This window comes from Nicotiana tabacum, chromosome 6, assembly GCF_000715075.1.
Source record: "Nicotiana tabacum cultivar K326 chromosome 6, ASM71507v2, whole genome shotgun sequence".
Lineage (NCBI taxonomy): Eukaryota > Viridiplantae > Streptophyta > Magnoliopsida > Solanales > Solanaceae > Nicotiana > Nicotiana tabacum.
In genome coordinates, this window is record NC_134085.1 from 142327927 (window position 1) to 142340613 (window position 12687).

Below are 12687 nucleotides of genomic sequence, written 5' to 3' on the forward strand. Positions count from 1 at the left end.
TGCCATATCACTAGAGCCAGCGTAAAAAGAACTGTACAGAAAAAGAAAAGGAAAAGAAAACTATCAGGAATGATAATGAAAAAGGAAACTGTATTTTATTGGATGATGAAAGATAACATGGTTTGCACACTTCAAACAAACTGTAAGATAAGCATTGGGATTACAACCCTGAGGTGACCCCAAACAAACTGAAGGAAAATCAAAAATAAACTACCAAGACTCCTTTCGAATGGGGAGAGGAGTGGCTTTCCAATTATTAAGCTTTGTTTCTGGCCCAACGACTTGAACTTCTGCGTTGCTACAACCTTCCCCGCTTTCCACCATATTCACATCGTCAAACAATTTCTCGAATCTTTCAATTAATTCCTCCTCAGGATTGACCAGGGATTTAGGAATTGTTGTTATCGGGCGATTTTTAGCACCGGTCTTGACAAAAGACTTTGATAGATATCGGACTGGTTTTGGAAGAACCCATGCCTTTTGTTTCAGCTTTCTGGCCTTTCTCACGTTAGTGACAGTGGGTATAAATCCCAAACCAAATGTTCCCCAGTTCTCGAGGAGAGATACTGGTTGTATAACTCCTTGCAAAGATGAGCCCAGACCTTTGCCGGGTATAAAACCATTTTTTAACATTTCATAGGCTACCATGACTGATGCAGAGGTTATCTTTGGATTCGGAAGGTACTTCCCCTCTGGAATTTTCTCTACCGATACTGTGTCGGACACTTGGTATACCCATGGTCCCTGGTCATTTTATATTCCCTCGACCGGTACAATGGCACTGCTGTGAGCATTTAAACTTTCTTCCCCATGCACAACTATTTCTTGATGGTCCCATTCAAACTTGACCGCCTGATGTAGTGTTGACGGGACTGCTTTAGCAGCATGGATCCACGGTCGACCCAACAACAAATTATAAGAAACAGTTATGTCCAGTACTTGAAACTCCATCGTGAATTCAACTGGCCCTATTGTCAGTTCCAACACTATGTCGCCAAACGAATCTCTGCTTCCACCGTCAAACCCCCGTACGCAAATGCTATTCTTCTGGATCCTCTCCTCTTTGATTTTCAATTTACTTAAAGTGGAGAGAGGGCAGATGTTTGCACTTGACCCGTTGTCAACCAATACCCGGGTTACTACGGAGTTTTCACATTTCACGGTGAGGTAAAGATCTTTGTTGTGCTCAGTCCCTTCCACAGGTAATTCATCATCAGAAAATGTAATTTTGTTTGCTTCAAATATTCTGTTGGCTATTCTTCCCAAATGATTTACAGAGATTTTATCGGGAACGTGAGCCTCATTCAGGATTTTCATCAAAGCCAGACGGTGCTCCTCTGAATGGATCAGTAATGACAATAATGAAATTTGAGCGGGCGTCTTTTTCAGTTGATCCACAACAGAATAGTCATGGAGCTTCATTTTTCTTAAAAACTCTTCCGCTTCTTCTTCCGTCACAGCTCTCTTTATTGATGTTGGATTATTTTTAGTTTTTCTTAACTCTTCGGGAGTAAAACATCTTCTCGAACGAGTCAAGCCTTGCACCTCACAGACTTCTTCCTTGACTTCTTTTCCCTTGTACATTACAATCACCCGTTCATAGTTCCATGGAATGGCCTTGTTGTTGATCACTGGTAGCTGGGTTACAGGTTTGATAATAACCCGATCTATACGGGCTCCTTCCACGAATACAATGGGTTTGCTGGCAACCCCTGGTACTATCACTTTCGGCCTTTCTTGCTTTGTGGCAACTTTGCTCGAAGATCCCTTCTCGACTACCACAGATGGTTCATCACCATTTCTGTTCTGCTTAGGTACCGGCTTCTCCTCTGTTAACTACTTATCTGGCTTGGCTTCATGAGACCTGATCATCATGACAGTTTGTGACGGCTTCTTTGTCTCCCCATCAGCTTGTACTATTTCTATCATATTAGCCTCCTGATGGGCTGGCATTGGATTTCTATTGATATTGGGAGCTTCGGGGGTTTGAACCTCGATTTTATTAGTATCAATCAGCTCTTGTATTGCATTTTTTAAATGCCAGCATTTTTCCGTATCATGGCCTGGTGTACCGGAACAATACTCACAGCTAATGGTGTAGTCCAGATTCTTTGGAGGAGGATTGGGTAGCTTGGATTGTATTGGTCTTAGCATGTCCAGCTGTCTCAGCCTGTGGAACAGACTAGTGTAGGACTCTCCCAATGGAGTGTAGGTTTTCTTTTTCTGTTCCCTTTCTCCCATGAATGCTGGTCTAGGCCTGAAACCTGGTCTGGGATAGGCTCGTGGGTAAGTACCTGGTATGACAGGAGCACGCCAGTTAGCGTGTGCAGGTGGATGATTGTATGCTTGTGCATGGTTGATGGAAAAATGAGGTTCCGAAGGGTGATAGTAGTGTTGAGATGAATTGTGTTGGTGAGGTCGATGTTGATTATAGTAAGGAGGTGAACCTCTGGATCCCGACCAAGTTCCTGAATCAACTACCGCTGCTTCCTCCCTCTTCTTTCTTCCGATTCCTCCTACCCCGCCTTGAATAGCTTGAGTAGTCGCCTTAATAGCCGAATAGCTCATGATTTTATTTGTCTTGAGGCCTTCTTCCACCATACCTCCCATCTTCACTACTTCGTTGAATGATTTCCCTACTGCTGAAACCAAATGGGCATAGTAAGTTGGTTCCAAGGCTTGGAGGAAGTAGTCTACCATTTCACTCTCCTTCATAGGAGGATCCACTCTTGCTGCCTGTTCTCTCCACCGGAAGCCATACTCTCTGAAACTTTCATTGTGTTTTTTCTCAAATTTTGTCAAAGATAGTCGATCTGGGATGATTTCCAGATTGTATTGGAAATGGTATGCAAATGCCTGTGCCAGGTCATCCCAGGTGTACCATCTCTCATGGTCCTGGCGTGTATACCACTCCAAAGCTGATCCTCTTAAACTTTGACTGAAGTAAGCCATCAATAATTCATCCTTTCCCCCAGCTCCTCGCATCTTGCTGCAGAAACCCCTTAAGTGGGCTACTGGGTCGTCGTGCCCATTGTATAGGTCAAATTTAGGCATCTTGAAGCCAACTGGTAATTGTACATTTAGGAACAAGCACAGATCCTTGTATGCTACACTGACTTGCCCACCTAACCCTCGCATGTATCGGAACGATTGTTCTAGACTTTTGACCTTCCTGAACATCTCTTCTTGTTCAGCATTTTTGGTTGGCTTGTCAATTTCGGTTGGGAGGTCAAAACGAGGAGTAGTTGAATGGATTTCGGAGGCTTTGAGGGTGGGCTCCGTGGGGTAATATTGGTTGTCCTGGGCCTGGAATATAGGCTCACTAGGAGATTTGTGGAGTGTAGCTGTGGGAGGTGTCACAAAGACAGGAGTTACAGGCGGAGGAAAGTATAGAACTGGTTTAGGAGGGGGAGACTGCGGTGTCTGAGAGGTGGTGCCTCGGTAGTGTTGGTAGATGGGGAAATTTGGGGATAATTCAGTGGTAAGATTATCCTGAGTTTGGGCCATTGATGGAGCAGGGTTAGTTGGGTAAGATGGGGGTAACTGCCCTGTAGACCAGGCCTGGTACATCTCAACCATTTGTTGCTTGAGTTTAAATATCTCTTCTTTCATTTTCCCGACATCCATCTCCTCTAGCTCAATACCTGTGTCAACATCTGGGATAGACATACTTTCGGGTATTGGTCCTTTTGATCTCGTGTGATAATGATAATATGCCAGTATACTCTTTAGAGAAACTAACTGCTTGAATTCTGGAAATGAACAAACTTGTTAGTTTTGATAGTTTAACACATATATAATTACACGTTGAGATGCAATTCTCCTAGACAAATAACCCCTTTCTATTATGCATTTGCTCGGCTGCTTGTGTCGTCCCAGCTTTCTTGAAATTTTTATTGTTACTCACTCTTAATTTATTTTATATGTTCTTTATTGTGGTCAAATCTTATAGAGATTGCCTACGTATCATGTCCCCGCATGAATCAGACCTTGCGTAGTTCGGTCGTAAGGCAAACACTTTTATTCATTATACAAAGATGGAACAGACATTACATTTGAAAACCTTATAAGAAAATGGTTTGAAACACACACACTCAAATCAAAATAAAAGATACAACTCTTAATATCTCTCAACATGCCCCACTTTCTACTTTTGTTGTCAATCATTGGATTATCTGCTCAATGTGGGGCTTGACCTGGATGACCTCCCAGCGTACGATACATTCTTTCCAACTCCATTGCTAGATGACAGGCAAAAATAGGTACATGCTCTGTAAACCTTTCATAATCCATTCCTTGGCAGTTTACATAACTTTGAGAGGTGTAGACCGCCAGGTCGTGGATTTGTGCCCTGAAATCTTGGAGATGTTGGTCTTGGTTCTGCAATTGCTGCTGGCGAGTGGTGGCTATATCTCTGATACAGTCTTCACGATCTAGAGTTGACTCTAATAGAGCTTGGAGTCTGGCCTGCTCTAGTCTTGCCTGCGCTCTTTCTCTGTCGATGTCTGCTTGTTGATGTTCTCTGTTGTATCTTCTCGCCTCTTCCAGTTGTGCACGCAGTTGGTCTTCTGAACGTATCCAATGGTCCTTTTCCTTCTTGAATTGTGCCCTGTCTTCTTCGGATTGCCTTACTTGGCGTTCCTTATTAGATCTGGCTTCTTCGTTTAATTGTTGGATTCTTTCTTTTGCTTTGCTCAATGCCCTTTCATTATTAGCAAGAATGGAATCATAATCTTGCATTCTTTCAAAAAGATTGGCGATGGTTTTTTGATCCTTCCAACTCCTCGTTGGTGTTTCAGAAGCTTTTTTTATTTTTTGAAATCGAGCGTGAAGATTTTCATTCTCAAAAGCTAGATTCTTCTTCTCGCCTTCGGCTTCTTGTGCTTGCAAATCTTTCTCCAGACTGAGGCTCCTCAGATTTTCCTTTAGGGCATGGATAGTTGCTTTGTACCCTTTTTCCTTTTCTCCCCAAATCAACCGCTCTTGGATTTTATCATTAAAGTTTTGAACATGGGGTCTTTTTGTTGGCCTTCTTAGCTCGGGTTCTGGTACATCATCCACGCGAGACCGTTTCTCGAACCACCTTGCATATCCAGGATTTATCTCACCCCTTGTAGTGTCTGGGACTTGAGTATCACTTTTCAAGTATCGACATCCATTCCACATCTGCTGAATTAGAGCCTCGGGAATAGTGGCTTCAGGGTGTAATTCGATTACTTGCATACTCAAATCTTCATCATCAAGAACTACTTGGTATCTCCCTAGTTGTCTTAGGACTCTTAGTGGCGCATATGGCTGGATGCTTCTCAATCCCAATAGTAGCAAATAACTATTTGAGGTTGACATATGTATCACTTCCCTCATCGGGAGCCATCCCAAAGTCCACTCAATTTGATTTGTCGTTAAAGCCCTTAGATGAGATACCCATGCTTCTATCCCTTCTGGAGACTTATAATCTTTTATTCTTTCCTCATAACTCTCGATGAAATTATCATTGCTTGGCCCATACTGTATGATCTTGGGCTGATGTTGGAGATGTTCAATCACCCACATTTGCAACAAAATTTTGCATCCTTCGAAGACTTTTGCTCCTGATTTACATAAAGTCAACGCCCGATAAATGTCTGAGAGAATGATTGGGACAAAGGTGTGATTTTCCTTGGTGGTGAGGACCTGCATAACTTTCGCGGTGCAAATATCAATTGTTCGCTCTTTGTTTGGGAAGACCATGATTCCTAGAAAAGCCACTATGAAGGCGAAGCGACGGTGAATCTGCCAGGTGTCTTTGTTTTGCTTGTTAGTAAGGTCTTTCTCATGAATTTCAAATCCATCTGGCTTTCCAAACCTTGAATACAAGAAGTGGAAAGAACAACATCCATTGATGACATTGCTTTTCCTGATTTGATTACTAATGTTCAGAAGACCGAAGAATCGATGTACCGAGGAGCCTTTGTGAATATCAGGTTTTGATTTCTTAGACTTCCGTCAAAACCAGCATATCCAGCTATCTCCTCTAATGTAGGAGTAAGCTCGAAATCAGAGAAACGAAAGACATTGTGAACAGGGTCCCAAAAAGTTACTAACGCCGCAATCAGATCATCACGTGGTTTAACTTTCATAATATCCGTGAGATTTCCCAAATGCTCGACGACCCATTTTTGACCATCTTCGCCTAACTCATACCACCACATTTGAAGCTGAAATAGAAACTCGTCTGTATTCGTGGATGGGGGGTTTTGTGTGGTGCTCATTTTGTATCTGAAATTTAATTTTAACAAAATCAAGACTCATTTTGAAAATATACAAAAAAAATCATTTTCAATTTTTTATTTATTAAACACTTTTCATTTCAAGATTTAAAACTATTTTTGGGAATTTTCTAAAACAACCCATTTTATTCCTCGGCTCTCACAATGATTTCGATTAAGCTGGTCAACAAGCAAATCCGAGGCAAATGAATGCACAGGTAGCAAGTAGGATGTATCAGGATGGTCTTTTTATTTCGGGTTCACCTGTCCTAGACAGACCCAACCCCTGTGTTGAGTCTCCAAGGTCCAAATGTACATGATGAAAATAGACGTTCCTACTAGGGATCCGGTACATGGCTGAGTTATTCTAGGTAAAAAAACCTGAGGCATATTGTTCTAAACCTGGCTCACCCAAACGGATAGTTTGAGCCGAAGTGGGGGCAACGTACCGGGAGCACGAAAGTCTACCCGGCCTAGTTACTTGTCCCGACTTCGTCTTATTTGGTGTGACTTTAACAGAAAGGTGGGCCACGCGCACGTGTGCACCATAAATTCAGAAGACTCAGAAAGAAGGGGGTTTCGTAGCAGTTGTATATATTCATAATTCAAATAATATTAAAGCGGTAAAAAGCAACATTTAGCATATTAAGCATAAACATGTAAAAATTATATAATAAATAAAGCCAACTATAACAGTTATTTTAAGCTCGAATTCTTTAAACCCTGAACCAGTGGTTCTGGGTTATAGTTTTCCCGAGAAGAAAAACTTTTGTTCCCAGCAGAGTCGCCAGAGCTGTCGCAACTCCTTTTTCCGCGCCCGCAGGAGGGGCGTAGGGAGTTTTCTCCAATTAAAGGACAATCGAAACGGGATTTGTTTATTTGTTTCAGAGTCGCCACCTGGGAATTTTAAGGCGTCCAAAGTCACCGGTTTTAATCCCTGAATCGAGGAGAATATGACTCTGTTTGTCATTCTGCGAACCAGAAATCCGGATAAGGAATTCTGTTAACCCGGGAGAAGGTGTTAGGCATTCCCGAATTCCGTGGTTCTAGCACGGTCGCTTAACCATTTTTATACTTGGCTTAATTATCTTGATTTACTAAATACATTTTTCTTGTTGCTCGACTTTATTACCGCTTTTGTTTAGATTGTTTTTTAGTTAAAGATTTTCTTTGAATCGAATCACGCGTACGTATATTCGTATTATATATTATATATTTTTTTTTAACGTGAGGAATCGTGTCACGCATACGTGTACACAAAAAGGTTGATAATATTTTTTATATTTTTATTATAAAAAATACCATACGTTCGAAATTAAAAATAAAATTAAGAACATCGTCGCCCTTGTATGATTAAACAATGAACTGCACATCTCGGGTTTTTATGAAATTAATTTGATATTCTCCGACAAATCCCTTATTATTAAATATTCGCTCGAAGTTGCGCGAACGCATAATCCGAATTGCTTTTAGAAATATAATCAGGTTACGCGAACGTATCCCTAATCACAAAAAATATTCTTGATGGTAGTATAAATTTGTTTACAAATTGTTTATTACATCCATATTATTTTTATGTGAAAGTCATGGTAAATCACTATTTGAGACGCTTCTAAATTTCTTGAAAAGGATTCTCAATTATTTAAGTGTCAACCACAAATTATATATATATTTTTTTCGTATGAATTATATTCCTCAAAAACCATTCGCATTTAACGAGTAGAACAAGAATATTGTTTGTGGGTAATACTACCATTTTTTTTTATCATGAATACAACACTAGTATATAAAAATTTCGAATCATATATATAACTAGGAAAAGAATTAATTCGATAAACAAATTAACAGTTTCCGAAGAATTTTCATTATTTATATTTAGTGCAAACTCTATTTCTACATACCATTGATATAAAATGTTGCAATTCGTGCTTATACATCCCATCTCATTCTCATATACTTGTTTTTAATCCAAAGTTATAATTGCTTAGTTAATTTGTTTATGACGATAAATAATCAAATTGATGAAAAAGGGGTTATTATACAAATTGACTTAATAAAATTGCATTACATGCAACATAGTTGTACGTCTGAACCGTTCATAACATTCTAACATCGTAACGAGCTATATCAACTCACCTTCCACATATGATTATATATATACCCGTCATCATGCCATATATGAACATACAACTTATATCAATCTAAACAAAAATCAGATTTTTTACAAGATATACTAATAATGTAATTTCTTGATACTTCCATTCTACTTTACATTTAGCTAACAATGTTACGGGATGTAATTAATGGCCCATTTTATGCCATGTTCCCTACCTTGATAATTCAATCATGACTTCACTTAATGAAAATTCCGAAATAGGTGACATTATTACAACACTTATACGAACTTCAAGAAGTAACAATTATCGTATATTCATCACGTCAAACGTACTACTATATTAATCAACTGAAACAAAACCAAATTTTAAACTAATGAACTTGGACGAATGGAAAACAGAATTATAATTCCCGAACTTCATTTATTTGTCATGTTGAAGATTTTCATGACATGAGTTTACAGATATGTACCTGGAAATGAAGGTAGAAGGAGTAGATTTCAGCAGTAGCAGCAGTAACAAAATCCAGTAGAAAACCCCAACGTTTCAACAGATTTGAACAACAATACAGAACCCGAGAACCCAGACACAACGTAGAATGACTCTTTAAGAAATTTCAGATTTTAAACTCAACAATGGGATTTGAACAAATCCAGACAGATAAAACACAGTATTTCTGATTTTTCAAGACTTAGGAGAAGACAAACTGACAATTTCAATCGCAGAAATTCAACCTTAACACTTGCTTCTATTGTAGAAATCTGTTTTTTCCTGCTTCTGATTTTTCTTTCTTTATTTCTGTTTTCTTTCTTTTTCTTGAATCAGATTTCTATTTCTGCTTCTGTGTGTTTTTCCTCTCTTAATTTCTGTTCAGATTTTTCTCTTCTCTGTTTTTTTTCTTTTGTATTCTCTCTCTTTCTCTGGTTCTCCTCTTCTCTCTCTCTCTTTTTCTCTCAATGTCTATATCTGTGTGTATTAAAATCTGGTTCCTTCAATCAGTCCCAATCCCCTCTATCTTATACATGTCTGCCCCTTTTCTTTTCAGTGCTGCCTGGACCCCCTTCTTCTTTTAAAAATTAGAAAATCCCATTAAAAACTGCTTTTACTACTTTAAATCTCATTAAGTGATCTTTTTCCTGATTTTCAGCATTCCCATTACCTTTTGTTTCCCATTATTTCATTAAATAAGAGCCATTAACACTCCACTATCAGCACACTACTACCCTCACTGTTTCATTCCCAATAGTACCCCTGAAAGCCTACCGTTATTACTGCCCTCAAAGAAATCAGTATCTGATACAAAACAGATTTTAAAATCTGTTCAAACTCGATTATCTTTCTGAATTAAATAGCTATAACCAATCCTATTAACAAACAATTCTGTCTTTACAGATTATGCTAAACAGGGAAATGCAATAGCTAATGTACAAAAGCTAAATTCAGATTGAACACTGAACTTGCATACAAACCTATTAACAATTTCAACAGAACAAAATTTGAATCGAAATTGAAGTTGGCATGAAAGCAGGGGCATTGTCAGTTTTGAAACTAACTGCCCAGAAATCAATACACAAATGATTGACAAACTTTCTGACTTATTAAACAAGAAGCAACTAATTGGGAAGAACTAATTAACTGACTTCAACAAAATGACAATAATCAATCCAAAACAGATAAACAGGGTATTACAATCAGCATTAATGGCAATAAGAATTTACAAAACAACTAATCGACGAACTTAATCGAGTCAATTACACATATTATAAACAATCATAACCAACAGAAACAATGATATAATTCTGATCAACTAATCAGGTATGAGGCAGAATCACAGAATTAATCTAAACAAATATGAAAAATTACAGACAAATAGGCAACAATATATGTAGTAAACAAAAGAAAAAAAAATAGGAAAAATACCTCGGAATCTTTAAATTATACGGACCCAAGCTTGACTTTGAATTCGGACCTTTTTGAGATCAAACAGACCTTAGTCGAAGTATTTTCAACTGAAAATACTTCGACTAAGGTCGATTAAACCCCAATCTTCTATTTAATTTGGGCAGAATCCAAAAATTTGGTGTTTCTAGGGTTCTTAAAGGTTTGATTTGGGGCTCAACCATTTCTGGTCAGATTCGAGGGAAACTAAAGATGACACAAGGGTGAGGGAGGCCTAGGGGTCATTTGGTGTCAGTTTGGAATGAAACTGGGTGAGTTCATGTTTGGCTCGAACCTTCAAAAGAAGATTCGAAGAGCTCTGAGGTGATTCAAGCCAAACAAACACCAGATCCATAGCTAGGGTAGTTAGGGGAAGCTATGGTGTTAATTTGGAAGTCATCGGAAAGGGTTGAGTTTTCAGACCAACCTTCGATTTAAGATTCAAAGAGTTGGGGCATGATTCGAAGGAAACTAACACCAGATCTGTGAAGAGGGGGTTGTGAGGAGTCGAGGGTGTTAAGGTGGTGACCGGTGGCGTTGTTGCCGCCGGGTTTCAGGCAATGAGGAATTAGGGCAGCTAGGGTTAGGGGTGTGTTTTTTCGGAGATGATGGTGAACAGTGGAGAGGGGGGTGTTTAGTTAGGGGGCCGGGGTAGGGATTTGGACTTATATAGGGATGGGGTGGATGGATCAGGGCCGTCGGATTAGCCGAGATCAAAGGCCTGGATTAATTCACTTAACCAAACGATGTCGTTTGGTTTAAGTTGGGGGGACGGGTTGAATCGGGGCAATGGGTCGGGTAAGGGTTATGGGTAAGGGGTGTGAGATCTCAGCCGTTGGATGGATTTGATCCAACGGTCCTTGATGAAACGCGACAAAACGTCGTTGTTTGGTTCGATTAAATTGGACCGGACATGGGGTTTGGATTGGGCTGAGGGGTTTGATTTGTTTGGGCCTGATTTTGTTTAAGATTTTGGCCCAGATCCGTTTTGCCCATTTAATTAACTCTTCTCAATTTCCAATTTTATTCCTTAATTATTAAAATCCTAATTAAAATTATAAAAACAAAATTACTCTTACAAAATATTAATTACTTTTCAACAACTATTAACACATAGACAAAACATTAATCACATAGTGAAACATTAAAACTAGAACAAATGCATATTTTTGTGATTTTATTTTTAATCAATTTTAAATGCATAATTAAAACCTAGATATGCATGCAACATGTATTTTTATTTTATTTTCGTTTAATTATATCAAAGCAAACATTTACGGACAAACACAAACAATTAATAAACGCCACATAAATTCTAAAAAATTGCATACTAAGAGAATTTTGTTTTATTTTTTTGATTTATTTTAGAGTATTTTTCGTGAGGCAAAAATCACGTGCTCACAACTGCAACCAGAACTCATATTTTGAAAACTTGGCATAAAGCTCATTCCCCTTCAAGGTCTGCAAGGCTATTCTGAGGTGTTCTGCATGATCTTTCTTGCTCTTAGAGTACACCAAAATATCATCTATAAACATAATAATAAAGGTATCCAGGAATGGCTTGAAAACTCTATTCATGAGGTCCATGAATGCAGCTGGAGCATTTGTCAACCCGAAGGACATAACTAGAAATTCCTAGTGCCCGTAGCGAGTTCTAAAGGCTGTTTTAGATATATCCTCTTTTCTGATTCTTAACTGATGGTACCCTGACCTCAAGTCTATTTTTGAAAAGTACTTTGTACCTTGAAGTTGATCAAATAAATCATCAATTCTTGGCAGTGAGTACTTGTTTTTAATGGTAACTTTATTCAACTGCCGATAGTCGACACACATTCTGAGAGACCCATCATTCTTCTTTACAAACAGGACCGGGGCACCCCACGGTGAAACACTCAGTCTGATGAAACCCTTGTTAAGAAGGTCTTTCAACTGTTCTCTCAACTCATTAAGTTCTGCTGGAGCCATCCTATAAGGAGGTATAGATATGGGCTGAGTGCCTGGCATGAGATCAATGCCGAAGTCTATGATTCTTTCGCGAGGAAGTCCGGGAAGGTCATCTGGGAAAACTTATGGAAATTTTCTAACAATTGGCACTGGCTGAAGAGCTGGTGGTTCTGATTCTGGATTAATAATGTGAGCCAAATAGGCGAGACACCCCTTACCGATCATTCGTTGTGCCTTAAGGTAAGAAATAAACTTACCTACAAGTGATGCTGAACTACCCTTCCACTCTAAGACTTCTTCATTTGGAAATTGGAACCTGACTATCTTAGCATGACAATCTAACATGGCATAGCAGGAAGACAACCAATCCATACCCATGATCACATCAAAATCCACCATTTCTAACTCTATGAGATCGGCTTTGGTGTTGCGACCTTGGACTG